Raw genomic sequence first — 26,475 nt, forward strand, 5'->3', positions numbered from 1 at the left:
GAGTCTGTCGCACTGCTAGAGCCCTGCTTCGTGGGGAGGAAGGTCCACCAGGACTGGCCACCATCTCTGGCCTGGCTGCCTCAGTGGAACTGGGAGAGGGCTACCGATGGCGGGTCTGCCCGGGCGGTCCCAGGGGCTGGCACGGTGGGAGATCCTCCTTTGCTCTCACACCTCCTCTGGGGGTCCTGTCCCTGCTGCTCGGCCCCCCACCCCAGCACCTCTGCCCCTGGGTCCGGGAGCCCTCCACATGCCCCGATCTCAGTTCAGGGACACGTTTTCTGGGTTTATTCCCACTGTGGTGACCCCTGACATTATGCAACATGACGCCTGTGGAAGGATTACCGCACAGAAGCTATAATCCAGGTGAGGGGCCTGGCTGGGGAAGCGGGCTATGGCATCTGCAAGGGCTGCTGCCCAGGGGAGCGGGCGGGCAGCGCAGCCAGGTGCATCCCCTGCCCTGAGCCTGAGGACCTGCTGACTCAGACCCGGGCTGCCCTTGAGGGGCCCAGGCATTGCCATCACCCGCACACAGCCGTGGCTTCAGAGCGACAGTCCAGGAAGAAAACCCAGGTGGAAGGGCCTGCGGCAGCCCACGTGTGCTGAGACACACAAGACAACGCATGTGGAGTTTTCTTCAAAAGAATTCATCTTTTCAGAGAAATTTTAGGTTCACAGCGAAACTGAGGGAACTGTGGAGATTTCCCATACATCCCCTGCCCGCACACGCACAGCCTCTCCTGTTAATCACATCCCCCACCAGCTGGTACCTTGTCGCAATCGATGGACCTACATGGACACATTATCATCACTCAAAGTCTGTAGTTTACATTAGGGCTCACTCTTGGTGTTGTACCTTCTGTGGGTTTGGACGAACGTATGATGACGTGTATCCACCTTTACAGTATCGTACAGGGTAGTTTCACTGCCCTAAACGTCCTCTGTGCTCTGTCTTTTCATCCCTCCCTCCCCACTAACCCCCTGGCAACCACTGATCTTTTTACTCTCTCTATAGTTTTGCCTTTTCCAGAATGTCATGTAGATGGAATCATACAGTCTGTAGCCTTTTTTCAGATTGGCTTCTTTCACTAATAACAGACATGTAAGTTTCCTCCGTGTGTTTTCGTGGCTTGATAGCTCCTTTATTTCTAGTGCTGAGTACTATTCCATTGTCCGGATGAACCGCAGTTTATTTATCCATCACCTACTGAAGAACAGCTCAGGTTCTTCCAGGTTTTGGCAACTGTGAATAAAGCAGCTTTAAACACCTGTGTGCAGGTCTTTGGGTAGACATGAGTTTTCAGCTTTTGGGGGTAAATACCAAGGAGCACAACTACTGGACCGTGTGGTAAGCGTATGTTTAGTTTTGCTAGAAACCTCCAAACTGTCTTTCAGAGTGGCTGCACCACCTGGCATCCCCGCCAGCAGTGAGCGAGAGTTCCTGCCTCTCCACATCCTCACCAGCATTTGGTGGTGCCGGTGTTCTGCATCTTGGTCATCCTAATGAGTGTGTGGTGGTGTCTCGTTGTTGTTTGGAGTTGCATTTCCCTGATGACATGTGATGTGGAGCATCTTTCTCATATACTTATTTGTTATCTGTATATCTTCTTTGGTGAGGTTGATGTTAAGGTATTTTGCCCACTTTTTAAATTGGGTTGTTTTCTTATTGTTGAGTTTTCAGAGTTCTTTGTGTATTTTAGATAATAGTCGTTTATCAGATGTGTCTTTTGCAAATATGTTCTCCTAGCCTGTGGTTTGTCTTCTAATTCTCTTCACGTTGTCTTTCTCAGAACAGAAGTTTTTTATTTTAACGAAGTCCTACTTATCCATTCTTTCTTTCATGGATCATGTCTTTGGTGTTATATCTAGAAGTCGTCGCCATACCCAAGGTCACCTAGATGTTCTTCTCTGGCGCCTCCTGGGGGTTTTATAATGTTGCAGTTTACATTTAGGTCTGTGACTCATTTTGAGTTAACTTTTGTGAAAGGTGTAATGTCTGTGTCTAGATTCATCTTCTGCTTGTGGAGGGATGTCCCGTTGTTCCAGGACCATTTGCTGAAGAGGCTCTCTTTGCTCCTTGTATTGCCTTTCCTATGTTGTCATTGTATTGCCTTTCCTATTGTGTCAAAGATCAGTCGACTGTATTTACGGGTATCTATTTCTGGGCTTTGGGTTCTGCTCCATTGATCTGTTTGTCTAGTCGTTCACCAGTACACACTGTCTTGATTACTGTGGCTTTCTAGTAAGTCTTGAACAAAGTCCTCTGACTTTGTTCTTCAGTGTGGTGTTGGCCCTTCTGGGTCATTTGCCCCCTCTTCATATAAACCTTAGAACCAGCTTGTCGATATCCACAGAACGACTTGCTGGGATTTTGATTGGGATTGCAGTGAATCTGTAAATCAGGTTGGGAAGAACTGACATTGTTGTTCTGACAATATTGAGTCTTCCTATCCATGAATATGGAATATCTCTCTGTTTATTTAATTCTTCTTTGATTTCGTTCATCAGACTTTTGCAGTTTTCCTCACATAGATCTTAAACATATTTTGTTAGGTTTATACCCAAGTGTTTCATTTTAGGGGGTGCTAATGTAAATGCTATTGTTTTTTATTTCAAATTCCACTTGTCCCTTTCTGGTATATAGGAAAGTGATAAATTTCTATCTATTAATCTTATATCCTGTAACTTTGCTATAATCACTTATTAATTCCCGTTTTACAGACAAAAACAGTTTTATTTCTTCTCTTGCATTCAGTATACCTTTCACTTCCTTTTCATTAACAAGGACTCCAGTGTGATGTTTGAAAAGCAGTGATGAGATGGGGCATCTTGGCCTCGTACCTGATCCTAGCAGGAAAGCTTTGAGTTTCTCATCCTTTAGGTATGATGTTTGTTGTTGATTTTTTTGAGACAGTCTGCATTAAGTGGAGAAGAATACCCTCTATTCCTAGTTTACAGAGAGTTTTTATCATGAATAGCTATCAGATTTTTGTCACATTCGTTTCTGCATCTATTGATGTGATCATATGATTTTTTTCTTTCTTAGTCTTTCGATGTTATTAACTGATTTTTGAACATGGAACAAGCAGCCGTGCATACGTGGGATAAACCCACTTAGTCGTGGTGTATAATTTTTGTACATGGTTGGACTTGATTTGCTGATATATTCTGAGAATTTTTGTATCTGTGTTGGGGAGTGCTGATTTTCACCCACACCAGAGGTGCTGAACACTGAGCTGATCCAGGCTGCCCTCCTCCTTGCCCAGTGCACTGGCGGCTCAGCCCCCTCTGCCTCCTCATCAGGTTGGAAAGCAACTGCCCTCCTTTCTGTGCCGTGGCCCCGGTTGAAGCCACCTTTGTCCCCTACCAGGGTGATGCCTGGCGGTGTCCACCATCCTGCCACAGCAACGGGGCCTGCCTCCCTGCGACACCCTGCCCCCGGCTCCTCGCCCGGGTGCCTCTTGTCCCAGCTCCCAGTCAAGCCTCACACAGCCGTCGCAGGCCCTCCTCTGCCTGGAGCCAGCTGCTTCCCCAGCTTTTTGCAGCCCACCCCTTCCCCTCCTATGGGTCTCAGAGAGATGTTGCCTCTTCCAGGAAGCCACCTGGAATCCCCCAGCCGAGGCCCCCTCGTTCTTCCACCCGGCTGCACGGCTCTGTCTGCCCCGCCCTCACGTGGGGCAGCGCCGCCTTTGCCGCGGGCACTGCTCAGAGTGGGATCACAGACGGACAGTGGGGAGGCTGCTGTCCAGGACGCTGGACCGCAGCCTGGGGAGGCTGTTCATTACAGAGCAGGACCAGATAAGCACACAAGAGTGAGCATTTAAGAACCTGCAGCAGCACCTGCAATCTCTCCGTCGTCGTTCATCTTTCCTGTATTTTACCAGACTATCGGCATGTGATGGAGATGGAATTAAAAACCGAAACACTGGGCTTTCAGCAGGGTGGATGGGGCAGTGGGGAGTGGGCCTTGCCCTGAGCCTACCTTCTCCCTGCACGCAGGCTCCCGGGGGGCGGGGCAGGCCCGGGATGCCTGAGACCACGTGCAGGAGACAGGCCTGAGGAACAGATGACCGGAGCCCCGGTACCCGCCGCCCATCACCCCTGCACCTGGACTCCGTGGCCAGCTGCCCACATTGTGAACCCGGGCGCGCCTGTCCCTCTCTCCAGGGAGTGGGAGCGAATTCGTGAGGCTGCGGCCAAGGCCGGCCACTTGCCGGACAGCTGCTGTCCGCAGATTCAATCAGGGCTGTCAGGAACTTCAACTTATTACTTTCTAATGACGAGTCGTTACTGCCAGCTCATCACAAGGTGAACGAGGAGCATGGCAGAGCTGGTGCTACGGCTTCCCGAGGGGATGAGGGCGAAAGGGCGCCGTGAATCGGCACATTTTTGGCGATGCCCCCCAGAGGCTCTCGGCGTCTTCACAAACCCAAAAGAGCGGGTGCGGCTGGGAGGGAGGTTTTGTCTCCTTTCTTCACAGATGGCACAAGCTAATTATTCTCATTTGTGTAGCACCTTACACCTCTGTAGGCTTTTCTCAAAATGTTGGGAAACAGATGATCACGTCTGTTTTTGTAGCTGTGTGAGAGCTCTTCCATTAACAGGATCGGGCAGGACCATCTGCGTATTTAGTGGAAAGTTTGCCACCAGCAGCGAGTTTAAAACTTTGAAACAAGGGCTGAGCAGCATGTTTCTCACCTGTGTGTGGGCTGCCCGGGAGGGGCCGGGATGCGGTCCAGAGGCCGGGTGGGGGGCCTCCTACAGCCCTCAGCTCTTCTCAGCCGGCTCACCTTGCCTGGGCTGATGGTAATCAAGCCAGAGAGCATTCCAGAAAAACACGGTGGCGGGAAGTCCCCCTACTGCCAGCTGGTCCTCAGACAAGTGAGCTCACGTCCCCGAGCCTCAGCGCCTGGAAGAAATTGCAGCCGACGGGCCCCCGGGGCTCCCGGTCCTGGGAGGTGAGGTGGGGTGTGTGGGCCCGACGGAAGGGTCCCGAGGATGAATGGCAGCACAGGAGATCTGCAGCCACGCAAGGCCCTCCGTCTCTGTGCAGCTCCCGGGTCATCTCTCCTGTGGCAGAGCACCCCTCCCAGCCAGCTTCAAGTACACGTTTACGCAATTCGTCATTAAAGCAGCGACATCGCCAAGGGAACTCACAGCCCGCCTGCCTCGGGGGCCCTCGGGCTGCAAGGGTGGCAGCCTCAGCAGGAGCTGGTGGGCCGTGGCGAGGAGGAGAAGGGGCCTGGGGGGAGCCGGTGTGGACAGAGCCGCATTCATCCGACACGTGTTTACCCGGTGCTGTAGATACGAGGTGAGCTGATTGGCTCAGGCTAACAGGGCAGCAGACCCTCATTCATTCACTCAACAAACGTCTGCTGAGTGCCCGCTTCACATTGGGGCCGTTCTTCGGTGCTGGAGACGTGAAGGCCGGGACGGCCGGCCTGCCCGCGGGGAGCGGGCGTTAGACTCCTGTGGCCGCTGTCACGAATGCAGTGGCCTAAAGCCATATCCGTGTGTTACCTGACGGCGTGAGGCCGCATGTCCAAAACGGGGCTCGAGTCGCCCCCACGCGGACGGGGCTGCTTCCTTCTGGAGGCTCAGGGGGAGCGAGTCCTTGCTCTGCATTTTCCAGCTTCTAGAGGCCATTCCTTGCCTCACAGCCCCTTCCTCTGTCTTCAAAACTAGCAGCACAGCATCTTCCGATCTCTCTCTGACCTGCTTTCCTCATCGCATCTCCTTGAACCCTGACTTCCTGCGCCCTTCTCATCAGGACCTTGTGATGACATTTAGGGCCACCTGGATGACCCAGGATCATCTCCCATCTCAAGATCCTTAACTGAATCACATCCGAAAAGTCCCTCCGGCCCTGGAAGGTGAGGTGTTTGCAGGTTCTGGCATTAGGACGTGAACCTCTTCGAGGGCCATCATTCTGCCGAACACAGAGGGGAAGGGGTGGCCCTCCCACGGATCTGTATACCATGAGTAACACCGACGTGGGTTTGGTCAGAAAAGGCAGCGAGATACGGGGTGGAGGGCGAGGACAGGGTGGTCAAGAGAGGGGTCTGCAAAATGATATTTCACCTGCAGGGAGGGAGGGAGCGAGCCACAGAGACAAGGGGACGGTCAGTGCAAATGTCCTGGGGTGCTGACAGTGGATGCCGGCACACCGAGATGAGTCGCCGGGAAGCTGTGACAAAGGCTTCTGTGCCGCGGCAAGGGAGGGGTCCACAGGAGGATGAGCAGGTGAGGGCCAGCCCCCAGGACTGATGTCACAGGCTGGGAGAGACGCTGAAGGAGACAGAGGTGCACGGGAGACACCTCTGAGACAGAAGAGACTCAGTTCCTGGCGGGGCTGGGAAGCCAGGGGAGACCAGCGAGGTGGGTGGCCTAATCGCAGGGTGTGGAGCCCAGCAGGCCAGTGAGGGGGGCCCCGAGGTTTGAGAAGGGTGCCGGGGCCGTGCGGGTGGGGAGGGGGTCACACTGCAGCCCGAGAGGCAGTGGGAGGTGTCATGGTGGGAGGCGAGGGGGTGAGAGGGTTACAGAGGGCCCGGGAGAGGGTGCTTGGAAGCTCACACAGGCTCTGGCTGATCCAGAGCAGGCCTGAGCTGGCCGACCGCCCTGGAGGCCCGGAGAAGACGGGGAGGACAGACCCAGGGAGCGTGTAGGACGTCCCAGCTCAGTGGGAAGGTACCCAGCCCCTCCTCCCCCCGCCTCCTTGACGGCTTAAAGCCTGCATCGGCCCCACTTTTGCAGAAACAATGCTGCCGGCCCATCCCTGGTCCTACGGGAGCGTCCACTCCCAGGGACAGGCCCATAACCACAAGGCAGGGTCTGAGTGGTCAGAAGGACAGCAAGAGTGGGGGAGGGCCCGGAAGCACGGGAGAAGGGCCCCTCCTGTCCAGCTGCGTGCTGGGCACCACTTAGAGACGCCAGCGCAGTGCCCAGTGCTTCCAGCTCCTGGCCGCCTGGAGAGTCAGCCTCTGAGCTTCCAGCCGGTGCTGGTGGCCAGAATTCCATGTCAAAAGGCAGGAAGCTATAATTTTTATGTTAATGAACTAATGGGAACAAATAGCAGAACCATTCCTGGCCCACAGGGGCAGCCCTGGGGCTTGTGGCTGAGCAGTTAAGGACCACGAGGGGGATGCTGGGGGGTCCTGTGCCACCAGGGCCAGCTGCACAGAGTCGTGCTCTCATGCGGCAACCCTGGCCCCGTTTCCTCATCCTGACATTTCAGAGCAGCCTAATGTCTCCTCTGTCTGGGCAGACGCACAAAATATGCCCAAAAGGATGCTTTTAAAATGTACTCCGCACAGCCTGACGAAACACCTGCACCCACGTCCCCGGACAGTTGCCGGGTTCGAGGCCTGTGTAAGCTATGGTTTTAGGACGCGTCTTAGAATGCCGAGGTGGGGAGGCCACCCTGTCACAGGGCAGGAAGGTTGAGGTCCTGCTGCCCTCTCCAGGGGGTGGAGGGAAGAAGGGCTGTTGCTGCCTGGGGCCCCAGCGTCTTCCGGAGCCATCCTGGGGAGGTACAAACCTGCCTCTTGCCCAGATCCCTCGCCCCTTTCCTGTCTCTGTTCTTCCTGGCAAGGTGGGACCACGGGAACGCGGGCCCCCTGGGAGTTTGAGGAGACAGTTCAGGTGTGACAGGAGGAAGGCTTCTCTTGGCGTCAAACACAGAAGGAGGAGTGACTGGGCACCCTCTGCTGGGGCAGTGCCCGGACCGCCTCACCCTGCATCCTGGGCTGCACCGTGATCCGCACGCTCTGGGGGTAGAAGCGCCACTGTTTTACCTGTGCAGGTGTCGCCAGATGACCCAGGACCTCAATAGAATATTCACGTTAATCCAAACAAGAGCGGGTGCCTGGAGCTGTGCGAGTTGCTTGCCCCGTTTAGCTGGACAGTGCTGGGTGCTGGAGCCCAGCCTCGGATCCACGTCCCTCCTGCTGCCCTGCTCTCCAGGCAGCAACCGGGGAGGTCGGATTTCATCATCTGCTGAGTCACCATCCCCTACAAGTTGGGCAGCGGGTGTGAGACGCTGACCATCCCTGGAACTCGCATGGTCCCGTCTGGGCCCTGCCCTGAGTGAACCCCAAGTTCTGCAGGTGCGAGTGGCTCTCCCGGGGATGAAATCGGATGGGGAGCAGGGCCCTCCGATAGGAAGGGAGGCAAAACTGGGGGACCAGTATCCACGTCCTCAGTGTTACCTGCAGCCAAACGGGGAGCTTCAGTGGGTTCCTGTCAGAGATTGTTTTTGAGTCTTGGCCTTTTTTTTTTCATTACTAATGCAGAGAAAGATGCAGCTCACTCTTTTTTTTTTTTTTTTTTTTTGCGGTACGCGGACCTCTCACTGTTGGGGCCTCTCCCGTTGCGGAGCACAGGCTCCGGACGCGCAGGCTCAGCGGCCATGGCTCACGGGCCCAGCCGCTCCGCGGCATGTGGGATCTTCCCGGACCGGGGCACGAACCCGCGTCCCCTGCATCGGCAGGCGGACTCTCAACCACTGCGCCACCAGGGAAGCCCCCGCAGCTCACTCTTTGGTGCCTGAATGTAAAAGAACAGCTCCGAGCTGTAGCCTCATTGCAGAATCTTCCAAGGTACAAGTCAGCCACGAGGCCTGTTAGGTTTTTATTCCTCACTTTCAAAAACACAAGCTGTTTCTCCCCCGGAAGAGTATGTAATGTGCGAAAACATTAGGGATATTGCAAAATGGTTGCATGAAATAACTGGAAATATTTCACCAAAGCATTAACCTTCGCTTGCTGCCCTCCCCTCCCAGCCCAAGGAGAGATGATAATTTCTTCGAGTCTTTATCTCGTGCCCCTATATAATTGCTGCTTTAAATCACAAAAGCCTTTAGAGTTACGAACGCAGAATGTGCAGAACTGTATTTAGACCGTGCTCACCTACAAACCTCCCGATCCAGCGCCCCCCGCCCACCCCGGCCCAGAAGAGAAACAGTGGGGAACGGGCGGGACGTCGGCGGCCTCACCCCCAAAGTGTCTGTGAACATCCATGGAAGTGCTGTACGACAAGGGGGGGCTCATGTCTTTCTGTTGGTGCTCTTTGTTCTTTCTTCCTAAAGGATGGATAATTCCTGGGAGTTTGTGTTTCACTCATAATTGTTTTTTAAATTAAGGTACACTTTGCAGCCCTGACTGCTGAGATAAAGACGTGCGTGGCTGGTGGGGAAGCACCTTGCTCTTGTTAAAAGGAAGAAAGGCGATAAGACACTGCGCTCTGGTTACTTGCAGAGCTTAGAAATCAAAGCTACCCCTGTGCATCTTGTTGTAAAAGCCATTGTCTTGTTCTTTCGTCTTCCTTGCGTTTCTCTGGGTCGCAGAAGGGGAGGCTGGGAGTGGAGAGCAGACCCTGGAGCTGTGGGGGAGGTGCACCGAGAGTCTTCACCAGCTTCCTTCCGCCCCCAGGCATCATTGTGCTGGGCTCGCTCTGTGTGCTGCCTCATTGGATTACGGCAAAAACCCTTCAAGGCGGAGGTTGTTAGTTCAACGTGGTATCTCCCTTGTTGCAGTGAGTCCATGAGTCTGTCTGCGGGCTACAGGCTCGTGCCTCACGGTTGGAGAGTGATGGTGCTGCGTCAGATATGGAATCAGAGAGGTTTAGGGAGAGCTCCAAGGCCACACAGCTCATGCCACTTGCTTCCAGACCTCAGACCTTGGCAAGGCAGCTCGCCGCACTCTTTTGCACCCGCCACGGTCGGTGCACACAGTGGGTGCTGATCACATAGTAGGGACCCTGAGATGAACTGCAGCCTCCTGCCCACGACTTTCTCTTTTCAGCAGCCAGAAGAGTCTAGTCCAAAGGCTGCCTTTCTCTGAGAGATGCCTTGTCTTTCCAAGCAAAGTCCAGAAACTTCTTTCGCCGTACTCTACCGTGCACTCGGCAGGAGCGAGGCCCACTGGGGACAGATTGCGTTTGGGCCGGGGCAGTGGGCTCGGTGGGCAGGACAGCCCTCTGCAGGCAAAGGCTCGGGCAGGCGTGGATGACGCCAGGGGCTCGCCCTCTGCCTCCAGTCTTCCCCGTTCTCATTGCCTGAAAAAAACCACTCCTGGTTCATTGACCTTTCTGCACATTTTCGTTTACACTCAGGAGTGAAATGTCACGTAATCTTTATGCATCTGGCTGAGCTGCTCTGCCGCTATGTTAAAAAAAAAATTCCTTATCAAGGTTTCATGTCAAACTTGTACAAGGGGGTAATTACCCCGGGATAGAGGCTGCATTTGCGTACAGCTCGTCGGGCAGTGCCCTGGGAGGGAGCGCTGGAAGGTCTGGGGAACTGGGGTAAGGACTGTGCGTGGCCAGGATCCATCGCCTCCAAAATGACTTCATTAACTGGCTGCTTTTCCTGCCGGGGGTGAAGCCACCACAGTGCAGCTCAGGTGGGCGGGAATCTGCAGAGACATTCACCTGCAAGACCCAGCCGAGCGCCAGGCCCTCTCCCCTGGCTTTGGGGTTTAATGGCCAACACTCTCCATCGGCCTCCATCAGAGAAATGGGTGCGAAGGAGTGGGCGAGGGCTTCCTGGACCTCACCTTTCTGCTCAAGGTGAGCAGAGTGTCAGCATCACGACCTCCACTTTCAGGGAGTCTAATATGAGGGAAAGAACAAACAGAAAAGGCAGGGAGGCCGGGAAGCCTTTGCCAACCTGCGCGCCCCAGGCTGAGATGAAACGGCATTGGTTTTGGAGGCATCTGTTAAACCTGTTTCCTTAGATGCAGGACTTGCTTTGGGTGTGTATCGTTCTAATTGCCATTTTGTTTATGGTAGAAGAGAAATCCCAGCTGGAGATGCTGTGACGGGTCTGTGCAGGAACAAGGGTCTCACTCAAGACACCGTCATTACCTTGGTTGCTACGTGCATGGTAACGTGTTACTGACAGAGTCCACCCTTACTTCATCCCACAGGGTAGGACGTCGTTCCCTCCCTCCTGGGCAGTTAGGACTGGCCTCGCGCTCTGCTTTGGCCAGTGAACCAGGAGCAAGCATCCCTCCCGGGAGGGAACCAGGGAGCCAGTGACTCCCGTTTCTCAGCAGCAGATGCGCCCAGCTTGGCGATCACGGAAACAGAAGAAACCTCTCTCAGGATTCCATAGCAGAGCCTCCCCACTGGCCCACAGCGGCAGGTCAGGTGCTTTGGGAGCTGCTCATTGCTTCGGCGTAACCCAGCCTCATGCCGACTGATACACCCTGAGTTCCCAATATGCATCTCTTCCAGTGGTCGTAGAAATGGTTTTAGGTCATACAGTCCCCTGGCCCTCGCAGGACGTCCCGGGCCCCTGGCGTCTAATGGAGATTTCCGAGAGGGAGCTGCAGTGTGCGCCGTGGCCACAGGTGTGAAGCCGTGTTCCTACCCCTCCCCCACACTGGCCCTGGACCTGGGGCCCGAGGCATTCTTCGGATGGTGATGTCGTGACCAGTAAATGATGTGCTTCTGCTTCCTTAATGCTCTTCAGAAGCGGGATTAGGACCAGAAACAACCAAACAGGTGTCTCGGGTCTTTGCCTCCTTTGGGACGGTCCCTGGCCAAGGAAGGGGATGTTTGGGGAAGACAGTTGAGAGGAAGAACCGTGTTCTTTCTTTCCGTGTCCCGGTAGAATTCACTCTTCACCACCGAGCGTTCCTCGTCGTGAACCTGGCGAATGTGTCCCCAGGCCCCGACCATCAGAGCCCAAAGTATGTCGGAAGGAGGCCCCTCCTGGAAAGCGCTCAGAGCGCACCGCGTGTGGCCCCGTCCCTTCTGAAGAGCTGCTCTGTGGTGCCCTGAAGGGCCTCATGGAGCCCAGACCGGCCCAGGGCGGGGGGCCCCAGGTCTCTGTGGGGCTGTCCCTCTGCCCAGGGCGTCTTAGCCTGGCCGGATTAGCTCCTGCCTTCCTTCAACCCCTGCCGGGGATCCACCACCAGGATCCCTCCTGGGCTCTCCCAGCACCTTGCACCCCAGAGTCCCCAGCAAGCTGCCCCCGCCTGAGCTCCTGGCTGCATTTGCTCAAGGCCCACCTGGCCCCTGAGGATGTTTCCGTCCTTGGTTGACGGGCACCCCAAGGGTCTGCTCGTCTCAAGGGGGTCCCCAAACATCACAAAGCCAAGTGTGACATGAATGCGTCCAGAACAAGAAAGCTCTGATGAGGGAAGACCCAGGGGGAGGTTGCCGGCCGTCGGTGCGATTGAGAGGGGGAGGAAACGTGTTCACACTTCCTGAGTTCTGATTCCTTTAGAAAAATGTTGGCCGCCGACCCACGTGTGTTTGCAGAGGGAGCAGCTGGTAAAGTTCAGGGGCGGGTTTGGATTCAAACGGAGACTGAAGATGTGCCCCGCGAGTGGGGTTGTCAGACACCAGGGGCCCCGAAGCCGGTGCAGGAGGGCGGCCCGGGGGCTCTAGGCTGTCTCGGCCGTCCCTCCCACCCACAGGGAGCGACCCCTCCCGGGGTGACAAGCGTGCCCCCGTCTCGGCACTGGCGACCTCAGGTCGGGGCCAGAACAGCCGGGCAGCAGCCTGGTTCAGACCCCACATCCTGCCCGGACTCCAGGGAAGTCCTCTCCCTCGGAAGCCTGGGTGACCCTGGAATTTGTGGGCTCAGAGAAATGGGGAGGAGGCCTCAGCCTTCCAGCCTCCGGGTGCCCGCTCCAGGCCGTTCGCCCACCTGCAGCCTCAGAATCACAAGTACTTCTGAATCACAGTGGTGGTTTCTACACAAATGAAGGTCCCTGCCCTGGAGACATCTCAGGTCCCTCCCAATCGCAAACATAAGCGGAGGGGATCCGGCTCATCCTGTGGCCACGTGGCCTGGGGTAAGCGGCCCAGAAGGAAAGGCCCCTTTAGCACCTCTGTGGGGTGTAAATGAGTTACCGTGTGATCGGTGTTCTCATTTGTGCACGTGGAGGGGCCCTGTCTGCGCCAGCTGCCCGGGGCTGTCCCCGGCCATCACACGTGTGCCCGAGTGCGCACGTCACTCCCTGGTGTGCGTGAGCGTGTGCCCCTGCGTGTTCCTCTGCCGTCGGCCCTCCTCCACTCACTGCCAAGAGCCCTTGCGATGTCCCCGTGTCCCGGGCCTCCTGGCCACCCTCGCCCTCTCCGTGCCCGGTCTGCCTGACCAGCCAAGCCGCCCTGTGACACCTGCCCGTCTGGCTCCCTCGGCTGGAGCGGCAGCCGCCCGAGCTGCACCAGGCTTGGCTCTGCGCTTTTTGGAGTGTCTCCCCTTTTTGGAGAACAGGGGCTCCCTGAGGAGCATGTGCCCGGCAGAGAGCAACGTGCGAGGGGTCAGTACGTGGATGGACAGATGGACAGACACAGATCGTGTGTCTGCTCCTTTCTTTGCCGGGTGCCGAGCGCACTGTCCCCGCGTGAGGTGCCCCCTCCCCCGCCCCGGCGCTGGGAGGGGCCGCGGCCAGGAGGCTGATCCGGCCTCTCCGAGCTGGACTTGCCTGGAGTCACACTGCCAGATGTGGTTCCTGTGGTCACCCAGAGCCACCCTCCCGAACCTTAACCCGGCCTTAAATAGCATGGCCTCCCTAGATGTTTGGAACAGCCTTGCGAGCGCTTTGAGAGGAGAATGAAACTGAATGGGTGAGTCAGCGGAGCGGGAGTGCTCTTAAATGCTCTTAAAATACAGAGAGCAAGAAACAGCCCTTTTGGTAAAATGAAGTAAAATCATAAACCAGATCTGGGGGCCCATCCAGAGTCTCCCCTTCCTCCTGCTGGCCCCCCACCTGCAGAGAGGACGGTGGCGGAGGAGGGAGTGAAGGAAGGGGAAGTGGGGGAAGGGAAAGGAGGAAGGGGGAAGCGGAGGGGGAGGGGGGAGGAGAGGTGGCCTCTGGGGACGGGAGAGAGCCATCTCTCTACCTGAGCCTTAATTGCAGATGATTTCATTAGCTCAGTCCTGATGCGCAGGAGCTAATGAGAGAGAGGCCGGCAGGTCTAAAAATAGCAGTCCCGCTCCTTGTGTTGTAAAGGGTCCCCCCAGGGCCCGTCTCCCTGGCCTGCTGCCAGCCTCCACTCCCTCCTCACCACCTCACGAGGGCCACGTCCAGATATGACAGGAGCCCAAGAGGGGACCTGGCCCCAGGCCGCCAAAGCCGGGCCCGCAGAAGGAGAAGCTCGTGGGCGGAAGGAGCCGTGGAGGAGCTGCAGACCCACCCTGTTTTGTAGCAGCTTGTCTGGGGCGACCGGGTGCCGGGGCGGCGCCCCAAAGGAGACTAAGGCAGAAGAGCAGCCAGGCGCCCGTGGGGTGACCGCCAGACGAGTAGGCTGCCCACTGAGCCCCGCTGGGGACTTGTCCACCCGGGAGGGGCCTTCGGTTTCCTCTCGGGAACCCCTGGCCCCGATGCTCCTCAAACAGAGATCACTTTGGAGGCTGCCGTCCCCTCTCTATCTCTCGGTGCCCTCACCGGTAAAACGGGTGACAGCTGTCCCTGCCCGAGCTGTGGGGACGGCGTATGGTGTGGGCATGGAGTGTGGACCAAAGCCTGGCAGGAGCCGAGAACTCTCTAAGCAACTGCAGCCGTTATTCTTACAGTGATCACCATTATTATCGTCACCAGGGCCCCTGAGAGACGTGCTAGCTTGCACTGGCCCGGCTTAGAAACGGTCATTCATTGCCAGCAACACCGGGGGCAATGACACCTCCACAGCCGGGGACGGTGCAGGGGGCCCCTGGGTGCAGCGGCGGGTGGAGCGGAGCCCTGTTCAGAGCAAGCCTGCCGTCTTCTCCCTGCGTCCGGGGACCACCCAAGCCTTATCCTCTCTCTTCATGAACATCATCATCGGGAGAGCAGGACGTTTTGCAGCAGGCCAGTGCCACCCTCTCCCAGGCATACGAAATCACAGCCGCAAACCTGACCCGCCCTTGTGGATTGTCAAGACTGTCAGTACGCGTGCGGCTACGTTTCTCATGGTGGCTTGAAACGTAGGTGTGACCGTGTGTTTGTGAATGGACACCTGGGTATGGTTTTTATATGTAAAGCTCTTGGTAGCAAGAGCTGATGGAAAGAATAGGGGGGCCTCGGAAATAACTGAAATGACGTAGCTGTTGGGAGGAGTGACGTTGTTTAAATAACGCACGCGATTCCCTCAGCCTGGTCTGTGTCCCTGGGGAAGGGCTCCAGGGCAGGGACGGCCTCGGTCACGTTCACAACCAGAAGGAAGGGGGCGCTTCTGGCACAAAACTGGGGGCCAGGAGCCCCCTCACCCTCAGCACTGGCTGTGCCACACGCTGGCCGTGGACCTGAGGGGGTCCGGTAACCTCTGTGAGGCTCGGTTCCCTCTTCTGAACCATGGAAAGCCCAGGACTCCTGACAGGTTTGTGAGATTCAATACGACACGGTGCTCCAGGTGCCTCGCGGGACACCTGAGTGACAACCGCGTCAGGAGTGAGCGAATGAAAACTCCGAATGTTCATCAGTTCATGAAATGTTGGTCTAGATCTTCAGTAAGATCACAGACTTCTTAACAGTCAAAAACCACCCCCCATTTTTCCAAAGAATCAGATGGACTCCTGGAATCTTGGACGAGAGAGTAAAGGTCCGGGCAGGGCCACCCCCTCCAGGGTCCTCAGGAACCCCCAATTCCTGGAGCACCCCCGACCACAGCCTTGGCCGTTAGCACGGCTCCCGCATCCCCGAGATGGAGCTGTGGACCAGATGGTCCTTCCTCCCTCCAGTGACGCTGGGCCCTTGGGGGAAGAACATTCCTCCCAGCCCAACTCTGAACATAGGAATGACACGCTTGTTGTCAGCCATCCTCTGGCTGTGAGCACAGCAGTGCAGCAGGGGGCCTGGGCATCTCCCACGCCCGGGCGTCTTGGCGGGTCTGCGGCCGGATTCGCCGCCGTCACCCCTGCTGGCTCTCCTGTGAGTGCGGGTGGGAGGGTTTCATCAGAGGTGCCACCAACTTAAGAGCCACGAGCTCCGTTGTGATGGGGCGTCAGTGGGATTTACTAATGAGGAGCTCAGACCTCCGTTCTGACTGCCACTCAGGAAAGACCTTCTGCATAAATAACCCTCCTCAGACCTGGAACCGCTGCCTGCCTCCTCCACCCAATTCCTGTGTCTCCCGAGATTCCTGCATCTCTGTTTTCCTCAACAAAGGACTGTTAATTAGTCCCAGAACCTAGAGAAATCCCTCTCCTTAGGTGGGCTCAGAACCGTGCTGAGACTGAAGCCTTGTGGTGCAGTCGTGGCAGGGCGGTGGGCGACGAGCTCTGCTTCTCCCATCAGCATCCCCGTCTTCACAGGGTGCGTGAATATTAGATTAGGACCCCAGGAACTTGTCAAGGCCACACTGGGAGTGGGAGTCACGCTGGAAAACAAGTCGCTCAGACCAGGGCTCGTGGTTGTTGTCGCTACGGCTGATGTTTCCTGGACAGGGAAATGGATGTGAAATCGGGTGTTGGATCACAGCGCGGCATTCATTACCAAGGAAACCCAGAGGGAGAGGCAGGTTTCACGCTCCCTGCCGTAGACGAGATGGCATGAGACAGGTTTCAATGTTTTGCTTTAAGATGAGACTTTTAACATTTCTGAGACAGAGTGTTTTCTCTGGAGATGATGTGTCTAATGGCTGGTGAATATCCATTTTCTTAATAGATGTTACATTTTAGAGCAGTTTTAGATTTCTGGAAAGACTGAGCAGGAAGTACAGAGTTGCATGCACTCCCTCTCTCCCTGCACAGATTGCCCTGTTATTAGCATCTTGCATTGTTACAGTTAGTGGGGAACGTTGTTACAGTGGATGAACCTGCACTGCCACTCATCATCACCCAACGTCCATAGTCTACCCCAGGGTTCCCTCCTGGTGGTGTGTGTTCCATGGGTTTGGACAAATCTGTAATGAGACCTGTCCATTTATTACCGTGTCGCCCAGAGTGTTTCCACCACCCTACAGATCCTCTGTGCTACCTGTTCATCCCTCCCTCCCCTCAACCCCTGGCAACCCCTGATTTTTTTAGTGCCTCCATAGTTTTGCCTCTTCCAGAATGTCATGTAGCTTCTTCAGGTTGGCTTCTTTCACTAAGTAAAATGCATTTACGTTTCCTCTGTGTCTTTCCATGGCTTGAGAGCTCCTTGGATATCCATTTTTGAAGCTAAGAGAAATGGCATCTGTGCCTTTTCCAGATTCTCAAGCAAATCCTGGGTGCCAGAGGACCCCGGTGGGAGGTGCTGGGACTCGTGCTGAGGAGGGCTGGCCCAGTGCCTCGTGGCCCAGCTTACTTGGCAGGAGCGGCTGGAGCCACGTGAGCCAGGCAGTGGCCTTGGGGGCACAAAGGACGGCCCCCAGCATCCTGGGGGAAAGGGGACCCTGAAAGTGGGCCAGGGCTGGGTAGGGGAGAGCAGTCCTGCACACAGAGTAGAGGGGAGCGGGCAGGATGCAGGGTGGGATGGGACAGGCTGAGCCACAGACCACGCGGAGGGAGACCCGTGGGCAGTCAGGTGGCCCCCCATGGACACACTTGTACCGCCCAGGACACCTCGGAGTCTGCACCCCACTGCAGCAGGGCTCCCTAAGGGCCCACTCTCTCCCACGAAGTTAGAGGCTCTTCCATGCGGCTGGAGGCCAACGCTGACAACACAGTCTATGTGCGCACGTGAAACCTGGGGGTGACTGAGAAGACGTGGAAAATGCACGGAACCGATTGGAAGGAATCGGCTCTGCTCTGCGCCCACATCGCTGCAACGGGAGTTTGGCGAAGAGGCACAGAGGAAAGCGTGGGGGGAAGACTCCTCGGGTCTGAGGTTTCCAGCAGATGCAGACCTGGCCCTGGTTCTTGCCGGAGCCTTCTAAGCAGATCCTGAAGGGACTCGGGTGAAGGGGCATGTGACTCCGCCTGTTCCCGGCCAAAGGCAGGGCCTCCTCAGGAAGGAAGGATCCCATCATGGTTTGAACGCACATCAGTTTTAAGTTTAAAGGCCCAGCTGAGAAGCCAACCACACTCATCCTCATGGACACGTCCTCCGAGAGGCAGGGCGCCCCCAGCCCCATCCTCGCGGGTGATGGGACTGGAGGGTGGCGGGCAACCTCTTGCCCGTGGTGCTGGGAGACGTGCCACAGCAGAGCAAGCCGACCCTGAGCACCAGCCCGGGGGTCCTCTGATGGGCGCACCCCCCTCCCCTGCCCCCGTGATCCGCGTCGGCCCCCGGGGGTGCCTGTCCCCCCCGCCCAGACTCGCGCCGTGTGGGGCTTCGCACAGACGTCCTGCTCATGGAGAGGGTCAGCAGGTACCCTCACACTGTGCTGGAAATGGCGCTTTTCCAACTTGTGTCAGCGAACGTCCGCCTCGGGAATCTGTGCTGAGCAAAATGGTGGCAGAAGAAAACAAGAAAACACAGCCAGCCACAGTCTCAGGCGTCCATCCTGGCCTGGGGCAGCTTCCTGAGGTCCAGGCGCGCCCACGGCATCTGCCGGTGACCACACTCAGGCCGGTTGCTCCGGGGGTCCGCCTGGTGGGCAGACCACCCCCGGGCTCAGTAGATGCAGGGGCTCCATCCATGACCGGCTTCCCTGACTCCACAGGCAGGAGGGGTGGGGCCGATGCCTGTGTGCGGTCAAGGGAGATGTCTGATTCGGATTGAGTGGAAAAGAGGCAAACGTAACAACATTTTATGTATAAAGTACACATTTCAGGAAAGAGTCTGGAAGGACAGCCAAGGATGCCAGGTACCTGGGGCTCCAGTGATGCCCCGTCCATCCCAAGGCTGCAGGGGGAGCAGCAGTGCGGGGCCTGCGACAGCCCCTTCTCAGGGGAGTCCACTCAAGCACAACCCCCATGCCTGTCCCACATTAGTAAAACCCACCGAACCTCTGTCCGCCGCTTATGATCACCGTGCACTAGCAGTTCTAAACAATGTCCACCCCGCCCCTGGAGTGGACAGCACTGGAGTTGAATGAAGCTCTGGGGAGAAAGGACTCAACAGCTGAGATAAATCCAGGAAGGCTCCTCGGAGGAGGCGGCCCGTGTGGTAAAGGGTGTTGCAGAGCATTTCAGGCACGGGAAACTGAGGCTGAGCGCTTGGAGCATTTGGCCCACAGGGAGGGGATGAGCTATGGGAGAGTCAGGGTGCAAGTGAGCTTGGAGAGGCAGGTGGGGTGAGAACAGCCCACGAGTCCTCTCAGCTGCACCTGGAGGGCATGGTCTTTGGGGCCACTGCGTTCAAGCTCTGCCTCCATCACTTTCTGGTTGGGAGACTGGAGGCCAGGGACGCCCCCTCTCCTCCTCGTTGCCCATCAGTAGAGCAGAGGAGGATAAAGGTGGTCTCCTCCCTGGGGGTGGGCCGTGAGGGTAAATTTGAGGATACAGTGCAGCGAAAGGCTGAGCTCCGAGTAGGGCTCTCAGTGGCCGCTTGACCGTTCTCCCCGTGGCTTTAGACACAGTCAGGCAGGGAGAGGGGTGCATCGCGTGCTTGGTGCCCACCTCCCTGAAGCCTAGGTCCCCCCCAGGGACAAGTCCTGTTTTGGAGAATCAGTGAGGGAAGAGGCGTCCCTGGGGGCACTGTGCAAAGAGCAAGCCCCCCAGGGCTGTGCTCAAGGCCTCCGCTCGGCCTTTCTCACCTTCTGAGATGGCCCACACCCTGTCTGTGGAGTGTGCTTCTCTCTAAATAAATCCGCTTCTTACCTATCACTTTGTCTCTCACTGAATTCTTTCTGCAATGAGACATCAAGAACCTGAGCTTCATTAAGTCCTGAAACCAGGTGTGTGATCTCAGTTGGAAGACTGTGGGTTTGGGCTGGGTTCAAGTCCCACTCTCAGGTGCACGGTTTCAAAGGCTCAAGTTGATTCCCGCTGAGGCCTCGCACCTGGCAGAGCCACTCAGGACACTCAGTGGGGGATAAGCCGTGTTTATTCAGAATACTCATGGACCTTAGTGGAATTACTTCATTTTTGAGTCTTGACTTCCCTATCCCATCTTTGCTCCCTTTTGAACTCCACAGCAGGTCCACCAATAATGAGGCCAAGCCCGGGGAGGACCCAGAGGCCCTGTATGTCACGGTGCTCCACAGGGAAGATGGTCCAGTCCTGAAGGTGCCTTTGATTCCAAATCTACTGCCACAAGCAGAAGCCAGGGAGCACAGTGGGGGATGTGGTTCAGATCAGGCCATCTCTGAGCAGATCGGTGTGATTCTGTGCACAGAGCCCTGGTATGAGGTCAACTCGATTCAACTGCATTTCACTGCTCAGATCACCCTATAACGACATAGTAACAGAAAGTACAGAGAATTCAGTAAAGCCACCGTGGAGTCCATAGAGAGGAAGTGGGGTGGGTGACCTTTACCTGAAGCATGTGCTGCCCCTGGGGCTGCCCCGGTCTCCCCTGGCTGCCCAGCCCCTGGCCGGTGCCCGGAGCGTGGAGACGCAGTGAGTGGGGGATGGTGGACAGAAGGAGGGAGGGAGGGAGGCTGACTCCGCCGGGAGAACGTATTTACTCCTCAGCACAGTGCCAGCTACAAGCTCACCTCTGGCTCATTTGATCTTTCTCAGCGCAACTAACAAGAAAAATAATTTAAAAAGCAAAAGGGGGGACTTTCAGCACCACGGTGCACATCTCCAGTATGCCAGACTCGGGGAGGCACAGCCCCCTGCCCCGTGAATGTCAGCAGGCTGCCGCCAGTGCGGAAGCAGACGCGGGTGTCACTCACGCCTGTTCGCAGCATGCCGTCCCCTCGTTCTTCTCACGGAGCGAGCAATTAAAAATGATGAGGGTAGAGGGTTAAATGTAAACCCTCCTGGTGGGGGAGCCGCCGGGCTTCCTTTCATGGGTGCCGCACGTTCTCTGCAGACACTGTGGATAAGCATGGCTGCACCTGTCTGCTGCCAGCCAGCGAGATGGGCGCGGGGGAGAGAAGAATTTTCTAAGAAGGGCTTTGCACCGTCCTGGAAAAAGGAAAGAAGCGGGTCTCTGCTGTTTAGCCGAGGGCCTAATTATGGTGCTGCACAGGCAGCGTAGGGAATCGGCGTGATCTTCATATTTCAGAACTGGTCGGAGCCAGGACCCCGTGCCGCAGTTTCTAGCACGTGGACTGCAGAGTTTTCACTTATGAGGTGTGCACACCAGCTGCAAACGTTAGGAATGCACAAAATTCTAAGAAAAGCAGGCTTGCCGCACGCTTTGCATTTTGGGCGTCAGTTAACTAGATACTAAAAGTGCCCGGGGCGCTGATGGAGAGCGCTGGTGTCTGTAGCGACTCTGGGCCTGCGTATCGCTGGGCACACTCTACAGTGTCATCTTCTCTCAGCAAATTCAGTTTGCTCATCGATAAAATGAGGGGCTGGAGGAGATGATCTCTGGGGCGCCTTCCAGTCCTGACATCCCAGAGGCTTGTGACACTCCTAGGAGGCGCTGGAGACCCGGTGAAGCTTTCGCGGGTCCCCGCGTGGTGCGGTACCCAGCACACAGACACGCGGCACGTGAAGGCACGCAGGCAGCTTCCAGGATGGCAGCTCAGAGCCCCGCTTCGTGAAGGCTTCATCTCCCTCCCGGGCCCCAGAGCACTCTCCCCTCCTCTCTTCCAACGTCAGCATTTCCCCGTCTCTTTGGCCTGCACTTGGGCCGGGAGCGGAGAGACTGTGGGGAGGGGAGCTGCGGTTGTGGATCACGGCTGTTTCCAGGGAGGTTTTGTGAAGCTCTGGGCACGTGGGGCCTGAGGGGGCTGGGGGTCTTGAGGGACAGGAAGCTGAGGCCGCCCTTCTCCCTGTCCTTCCAGCAGCCAGGAGGCAGGGACTCAGGGAGGCCCTGGAAACTGCTTCAGGGTAAAATTCACGTACATAAGTTTCACCACTTCAAGTGAACAACAATGCCGTGGCGCTTAGTACATTCACGTGCTGAGCAGCCGTCAGCTCCCTCTGGTTCCAGAACTTCTTGTCACCCCAAAGGAGACCCCGTGCCCATGAGCAGTCACTCGCCAGCCCCCGGCCGCCACCCAGCTGCACCTGTCTACGCTGGCTGCAGTACCAGCCCTCCCGGATGGGCAAGGGCCGTGGTGACGGCCACCAGGAGGCCCCACAGTCAGCAGACAGCACCCTCGGGGGATAAAGGGAGACACCCACAGGGACGCAGCCGCGCCCAGCAGATGACCCACGGGAGGCTCCCTCGGGGGCCCCAGGACCAGTTCGGGGTGGCTGCATGTCCTGAGGTTTTGCCGGCACTGCTGGACTTGTCTCCTCTCCCCCTCCCCCGCAGGGTCTCCCTGCGCCGTCTCCCTGGGGATGCATCGTTGCTGGGCGGGTGGCTGAATCACCTGGTTGAGGACCCGCCCTGGATTCCTTGCTCTCTTTTTCTTCCTTTTCCCCTTCTTTTCCTGGCTCTTGAATTTCTCTCTCCCAAGCAGAAGTGTGTGCAGGAGTCCTGTGATCCACTGTAGCTAAATTTGGAGGACGTAATTCTGAAGTCACAGCGGTGGACCCCTATCTCAGTTCACTGGGTGTTTTTATGGCTGGAAAAGGCTATGACCTTCTCTTAACATCGGCCCCAAAGGGAGGCCGTCACATCCGCTCAGGACGCCTCCTCAGCGCCACAGGCTGCTGGACCTTCCTAGAAACCCCTGGAGTGACACGGAGGCCCTTCCCTCATGGCGGGGAGTTCCCTAGCCCTGCCCATCTCTTGGAGTCTGCAGGTCATCCCACTGGCTGAGGACCTTCCTGTGCGCTTGTTTTGACTCTTGTTCACCCCAGCAGCCTGGTTCCCGTCACACTGGCTCTGAGTCCTTGACACCCCACACTCCCTCTGCTCAGGACCTTTGCACGTGCTGCCGTGTGGCCTTGAAAGCTCTCCCCTGCCCAAGCTCTCCTCTTGCATCCCTCGGTGCTCAGCAGAAGCACCAGGACCTCATCCTCGGGAAGCCCTCCCGCCGCACATCTGGGTCAGGCTCTCTCAAAACCGGCCTCCTTCCTTCACGCAGAGCCCCCTGCCCCCCGCCAGCCCCTGGGAGGCGCATCCGCAGTGTGACAACTCACTCCCACTCTGAGTCCATCTGACGGTCACTGTGCTTTTTGCTGACTGTTGTGTCCATAAATCAACACGAATGGATGGATGTTGGTGCCCCAGGAGCTCTGCGTGTGCAGCTGCCTTCACCACAGGGCAAGGGGTTCCACCAGGGGAAGAATCGGGGGGCAGCCCTGGGGCAGGGCAGGCCACGGGGGTTCCAGCAATAACTCAGTGGGCCCTCAGGGGACGTGTCGGCAGGGACACCAGGATGACAGACAGAGACTAACGTTTACGCAGCGCGAAGGAAAATGCATCTCGATGACAGATGGCCAGCCAGGTGCGCCCCTGCCCTTCATCTGGATGGGCAGCGCCCCAGCCCGAGGCCAGCCAGCCCAGGCTGCCGATCAGCCTCAACACTGCTTCCCGATTTCACGGCGAGGGGGGAGGGGGGAGGCCCCCTGGAAGACGGAGTCCTGCACATAGTTCATGGCCTTCCCACCGTGGCCTGCTGGACGCGTTCCTGGGCGTTGGTCTCTCACGTGTGCTTCTCGCATAGCCATGGACGGCGCTGTTGCCGCTCTAAATGCTGGGCCTTTGCAGCGTCGAGTCACATTTCGGGAGCAGCGCAGACGCGGGCGGGGATCCGTTCTTCTCTGGACGGCTTCTCGGGATGAACAGGGCTTGGAACCGGAATCCGTCCTGTCCAAAGGGAGAGGCGGGCGCTGGGGGCCAGGCCTGGGCTGGGGAGGGGGAGCCAGCCCCCAGTCGTGCGAGAGGGTCAGAATGCCAAGTGCTGGCTGACCCCACACATCCCGCAGGGCTCCCCTCCCCATCCCTTGGGCCGGCCCTCTTGGTGACCCCGTACAAGCCTGTGCCAGTCCACCATCTGCGCTGCCATTTCCCAGTCGCCTCCCACCCGGAGCCTCCGCTGTGTGTTCCTAGGTAGATCCCCAGAGCCAGGCACCAGGGGGCCCATAAATGTTTGTGGGGTGAACAGCCTCGTGTGACCTTGGCCCAGTGCTCTGCTCCCTGTCTCCTCAGGTGGGTGACATGGGTACTGGCCGGAGCGCAAGACAAGTTGTGTTCATCCAGCCTCTACGCTGCGCTGGCCCCGTCCGTCCTTTGCTGCTGCTCCCAGAGGCCTGTGCTCAGAGAAGCCACTGCTGGCCGGGTCACACAGCTGGCGTCCCAGCCCCATCCCGAAGGGGCCTGCCGGTGTGGGCGTGGCTGCAGCGCACACCTGCGCCCGGAGCTCACGCTTGCCCTCCTCCTCGGCAGGCATCAGTGCATACACCTCCCCACCCTCCCGGGACCCCGCCCTCGGGCAGGTGTGCTGAGTCCTGCCCCCAGGGCCCAGCCGGCCTCCCCCGGCGCTGGCTGCCCAGGAGCCACGGCCGCCACCCCTCCGAGGGGACGAGGCAGCGGGGGCTGTGACTGTGTGTGTTTAACCAACTGGACCTGCTTTCTCTCGGGAGTCCTCCCATCTCTTGTCACGTTTTTTTAAAACTAGTGGAAGTAGTTAGCAAGCCGCAGAGACGCGCAGCAGGGCTGGGTGGTGGGCGGCGAGCGCCCGGCAGGCCCCGCATCCCAGCCCCGGAGGGAAGGAGGCTCTGTCCCCCTCCAAGCAGATCTCCTCTGGCGGGGCCTGAAGGAGGTTGTAAGCCCGCGGCCTGCGCATCCAGCAGGCACTTTCTCCCCACGGAGTGTGGGGGCCTTCTCGGACCCTCACGCTGGGACCACAGCGCCCGGCCTGGCCCGCACAGGAGCTTGTGAGCGTGCGACGGCCTGGCAGCACCCTTGCCCCTAAAAGAGGACGACGTTTAACCTGCAGAGATAGAGGCAGACTCCAGAAATAAAAAGGAAGCAAGAGGAGGAAAGTGGGTTGCAGAGGAAACAAAGATAGAAAGTTGGGCAGAAAGTGCTAAGGTTGGTAAATGCCTCAGCACTGCTAGGTCCCAGCTACCACGTTGCCTCTGAGCTTCCTGGTGGCCAAAGCGAAGAGGGAAACTGCCTTGGGGCAATTCACCAGAAAAAGGCAAATGGGCTTCTGGGTGACAGGAACCGTTCCTGCCCCAAGACCTCAGACGCGTCTCTGGAGAGTCTGCCCCTCAAGTGCTCGCTTCCCTTTTTTTTTTTTAACATCTTTATTGGAGTATAATTGCTTTTCAATGGTGTGTTTCTTTTGTACAACAAAGTGAATCAGCTATATGTATACATATATCCCCAGATCTTCTCCCTCTTGCGTCACTTCCCATTTTTATGGCAAGACGTCGTGTTTGTAACCTGAGCAGTGTTTGCATGTTGAGAAATTTAAACCCACGTTCCTCAGGGTTTCAAACGGGAGTTCATTTGTTCAGAGCTGAAGCGCCGTGAACGCCCCTGGTGTCTCAGAAGAACAAACCTTCCTGATCTTTCCCTTTGAAAGAGAGACACAGCCCAGGCGCGCACAGGAAGGCACTGTTTTGAACTCCCTTCCTTCTGGAAAGCTGGCACCCCAGCACCGCGGGCACTCGGAACGGCCCCCATCTCCCCGCAGGCACCTTCCAGCTCCTGCTTCCTCACTGACGAGGGCTCGGAGTCTCAGACGTGATGGTGAAACCAACCTGTTGGGTTGAGCCATCAGCCAAGCCTCAGTCACACTGAAGCTGGAGGCTGGGTTCCACGTTGTCCCAAGGCCCCCATGCCTCCTCGCGTGGAGGGCCCGCGTCAGACCCAGGCTGGAAAGATGTTAAGAGCAGCTGCGAGGAGAGGCCCAACTTTATCATCACAGGTCACGTCTGGTGGTGCCACCTTTAATGTCCTGCGGGCTCCCGTCCACTGAGGACGCCTGTGCCCTGCAAGGTCCCAGGCTCCTGTGGACGGTGCTCCGACCTTCCTGTTGGGGCAGCTCCTATGAGGGTGATTTTTTTCTCTGACAGCAATGTCCACACTTCCCTCAAATGCCACCAAAGCTGTGCGCCTGTTTTTTTAAAAAATACAACGACACCATCACTTAATCCTGGAGAAACTCAGACCCTCCCACTACCGTCCAATCCCATTCATGTTATTAGAAATCTTCTTTCAGAGAACAAAGGGCTTATTCATGTACTTTGGGCTAGTCTCCCGGCAATCATAGGACTGTCATTTTTATCTTTGTCAACGACAGTCGGGCATCAGAAATAATTGATCCACTCAGTTTTTTGCTGATTTTAATTTGTTTACCGACGGGGAGGACAGGACTACAAAGGCAGTTTGGAATTTTCCTGTCACTGGAAAAAGAATGTGATTATCCCCCCACTAGGGGGGCATTTCCCTGGAGCCACAGCGCACTCCTCACCTTGGCTGCCCTCAACCACCCGAGGACCCCTGTCTGCGAGCTCTGGAGTCTGTACACACACGGAAATGTCTAGTTTCCTCAATTTAAAGACATTTTTATATTAAACCAACACGTGGGGATTGCTGGGGACTGGAGAGAGTCTGAAGTGAAGGAGCTGAAACAAGGGAACGTTCTGTTACTTATTATTTCAAGGCAGCCAACAATAAAAGGTGAACGCAGAGGCAAACACTTATC

At 56.9% G+C, this 26,475-nt stretch overlaps 1 protein-coding gene across 2 annotated transcripts in view; it reads left to right on the forward strand.

Annotated features, from left to right (window-relative positions):
• Positions 1 to 26,475, forward strand: part of CDH4 (cadherin 4) — a 549,827-nt gene that overhangs the window by 366,741 nt on the left and 156,611 nt on the right. The gene's annotated exons all lie outside the window — the stretch shown is intronic.

This window comes from Pseudorca crassidens, chromosome 15 (genome assembly GCF_039906515.1).
Source record: "Pseudorca crassidens isolate mPseCra1 chromosome 15, mPseCra1.hap1, whole genome shotgun sequence".
Taxonomy (NCBI): Eukaryota; Metazoa; Chordata; class Mammalia; order Artiodactyla; family Delphinidae; genus Pseudorca; species Pseudorca crassidens.